Below are 3,233 nucleotides of genomic sequence, written 5' to 3'. Positions count from 1 at the left end.
TTCATACCTCAACTTTATATTTTAGTGCAAGCAAGTCCTAATCCTTATACTTTGATCTTTTTGTTTCCTTCAAGTAAGTCCACTTCTTTTCCTTATTTCATTCTAGCCCACTCTAGACTCTAATGGCTCGAACCGGGTTTTGGATCAGCCCGACTCGACTCTAAGCAACGACTCGATTCAATAGAAAAATGGGACGTTACAGGAATCTTTTCCTTGCACTCTATTTGTCTAACTATTTAAGCTTGGGAACCTTGTGCATTTGGTAAGCTGACTTAACACAACTGAGGTGTGTCTAAGTGCCTATATGAGGGTTGAGTTTGGGCGAAGAACTCACCTCATGACAAGTGGTATCAGAGCTTCGGTTGATCTTAAGGGTTGGATCACGCTCTTCTTAGTATATCGGAAGTTCTTGCAAGCAAGGAGGCACCATGACAAATCCTGAGCAACCAATAGCTCCTACTCGACAATAAAGTAAGCCTAAGAGGGACGAGTCATTGCGGTCATGGAGGAAAGGCTGGCCATGGTGAGGGCCACCATGTCTGACTTAGAGGGAAGAGTTGAGGACATGGACCAACGCGTTTCCATGCTTGAGTCCAAGGGGAAGGACAAGGAGCTAAGGCAAGAGATGCAAGGTGCCTTAAATGCCGCAGTTGACACCTGGACAAAGAAGAAAAAATCCCTCGAGGAGGTGTTGGAGGCTTGCATGGCCAAGATTGAGAAGCTTAAGGAGGAGCTTACTCGATGCAAGTCTGCTTAGTCTAATGGTGCGAGCTCAAGCACAAGTGCCAGAACCATCAAGGTTGATGTTCTCAAGCCCAAGGCCTATCGTAGAGTAAGGAATGTAAGGGAGATCGACAACTTCCTTTGGTATGTCGATAAGTACTTCGAACCCTGTGGTGTCTTGGATGATGCCTCTAAGGTACATAATATTCATCTTTACCTCAATGATGTTGCCATAGTGTGGTGGCGATGTAGAAGTGAGGATATAACGAGGGGAACTTGTACCATTAGCACTTGGGATGAGTTCAAGGCTTAAATCAAGAAGCAATTCTATCCCATTGATGCCGAAAATGAAGTCTGTGCTAAGCTTCGTCGCCTCCACCACAAGGAAAGTTATATAAGGGAATATGTCATGGAATTTTCTGAGTTGATGTTAGAAATTTTCGACATGGGTGACAAAGAATGCCCTCTTTTACTTCATGGATGGCCTAAGCCATTGAGCCAAATTAGAGCTACAAAGGCGAAGAGTCCAAGACCTTCCTGCTGCGATGGCTGCCACCGAGTCCTTGATTGAGTTCAAAAGGAAGGAACCAACCAGAGACAAGGGAAAGAAGCCTGATTGTAGTAGTAAATGTGGGGGAGACAGGGATAAGAGCTCCAAGGACACCAACTATAATAAATCGCCTAAATGGAAGGACAAGGGCAAGGAGGTTGACACCTCCAAGGCTAAGACCTCTTGTTTCATATGTAGTGGGCCTCACAGTGCCTTCGAGTGCCCAAAGCGTGGCAAGCTTGCAGTCTTGGTGATGGCTGAAGAAGAGAAACAAGAGAGTCAGGCTAAACTTGCTTCTCAATGCGATCCAGGCTAAGATTGAGGAACAACCCCATGGTCGCATGTATGTGGAGACTGAAATCATGGGCAAACCAGTTAAAGCCATAGTGGATATTGGTGCTGACATGGTCTACATGGCAAAAGAGATAGCTGATGAGATAGGATTAGCCTATTCCGAGAAGAAAGGCTACATCAAAAGCATCAATGCCAAAGCACAACCTATTATAGGCAAGGCTGAAGGAGCACCCATCTATATAGGCTAATGGCAAGGTAAGGCGGACATTACCATTGCACCTATTGATGAGAAGAAGTTCTATCTTGGCATAGACTTCTTAGAGATGGTGAAGGCCTTCTTAGTTCCCTATGCCAACACCATGTGCATCATGGAAAAGAGCCAACCCTATGTTTTGCCTGTCAAGAGGGAAATTGGAGAGAGTATGCTGTCTACTCTCTAAATCACCAAGGGAGTCAAGAAGAAGGAGCCTACTTTCTTAGCTGCCTTAAGCTGAATGAGGGATCTTTGGGTGATAGTAACATCCCTAAATCCATCCAAGATGTCGTAGAAGAGTTCAAGGACATTATGCCCCCTGAGCTGCTTAAGAAACTCCCTCCAAGAAGGGAGGTGGATCATCAAATAGAGTTGGAACCAGGGGCTAAGCCACTTGCCTTTGCTCCTTATCATATGGCACCTCCCAAACTTAAAGAGCTCAGACGACAATTGAAGGAATTATTGGATGCTGGTTTCATCTGCCCTTCCAAAGTCCCATATGGTGTATCGGTCTTATTTCAAAGAAACACAACATTTTGCTTCGGCTTTGCATTGATTATCGCACAATTAATAAGATTACCATCAAGAATAAATACCCCATTCTTCTCATTGCCGATCTATTTGATCAACTTGGTAAGGCAAGGTATTTTACCAAGCTTGACTTAAGATCGGGCTATTATCAAGTCAGAATTGCTGAAGGAGAGGAACCCAAGACGATATATGTTACAAGGTATGGCTCTTATGAATTTTTTGTCATATGTTTGGTCTCACTAAGGCACCGGCTACCTTTTGCACACTCATGAACAAGGTACTTACTCCTTATCTTAACAAGTTTGTAGTAGTGCACCTTGATGATATAGTTATCTATAGTCAGACTTTGGAAGATCATATTGGACACTTGAAACAAGTGTTCCAAGCCTTAAGGGACAATGATTTATATGTTAAAAGGGAAAAATGCTCATTTGCCCAAGAGGAGATCACTTTCTTAGTGCATGTTGTTGGCAAGGTCAAGATTTGGATGGATAAATCTAAGGTTAAATTATTGTTCGACTTTGTCTTGTTGGCACACAAGAAAAGTTCTCACATAGGCCTCTACATCATTCCTCATACGAGGCCAATAATAGGCATCCTCATGCAAGCGTGCGGTTCATACCTGCATGACCAGCCCATTTGCTATCATGACAATATTTTAGGACTTCCTTCCTTAGGTTATCAAGGAGTGGCACATACAAGTAACGTCCCTTTTGATAGATGGGACCATCCTCGATTCAAAATCGCCTTGTTTTGGCTTCATTGATAGGGATTTAGCCATAGAGTCATGCTCAAGGCCTTCCTTGATGCGCTCCTTTAAGTCGCCTTCGGGACGACTAACAATCTCAGATAGCTCATTCTTTTGGCTTAGAGCATCAGTTA

At 43.7% G+C, this 3,233-nt stretch overlaps 1 pseudogene; it reads left to right on the top strand.

The window, feature by feature from the left end:
- Window positions 1-304: 304 nt before the first annotated feature.
- LOC149494498 (uncharacterized) lies at window positions 305-3,028 on the top strand (annotated as a pseudogene).
- Window positions 3,029-3,233: the final 205 nt, after the last annotated feature.

Source organism: Jatropha curcas, chromosome 7 (genome assembly GCF_041381405.1).
Source record: "Jatropha curcas cultivar XTBG-Jc1 chromosome 7, XTBG_Jcur_1.0, whole genome shotgun sequence".
NCBI classification, from domain to species: domain Eukaryota; kingdom Viridiplantae; phylum Streptophyta; class Magnoliopsida; order Malpighiales; family Euphorbiaceae; genus Jatropha; species Jatropha curcas.
The sequence above is the reverse complement of the archived record's forward strand: the minus strand, read 5'-3'. Positions and strand labels throughout refer to the sequence as shown.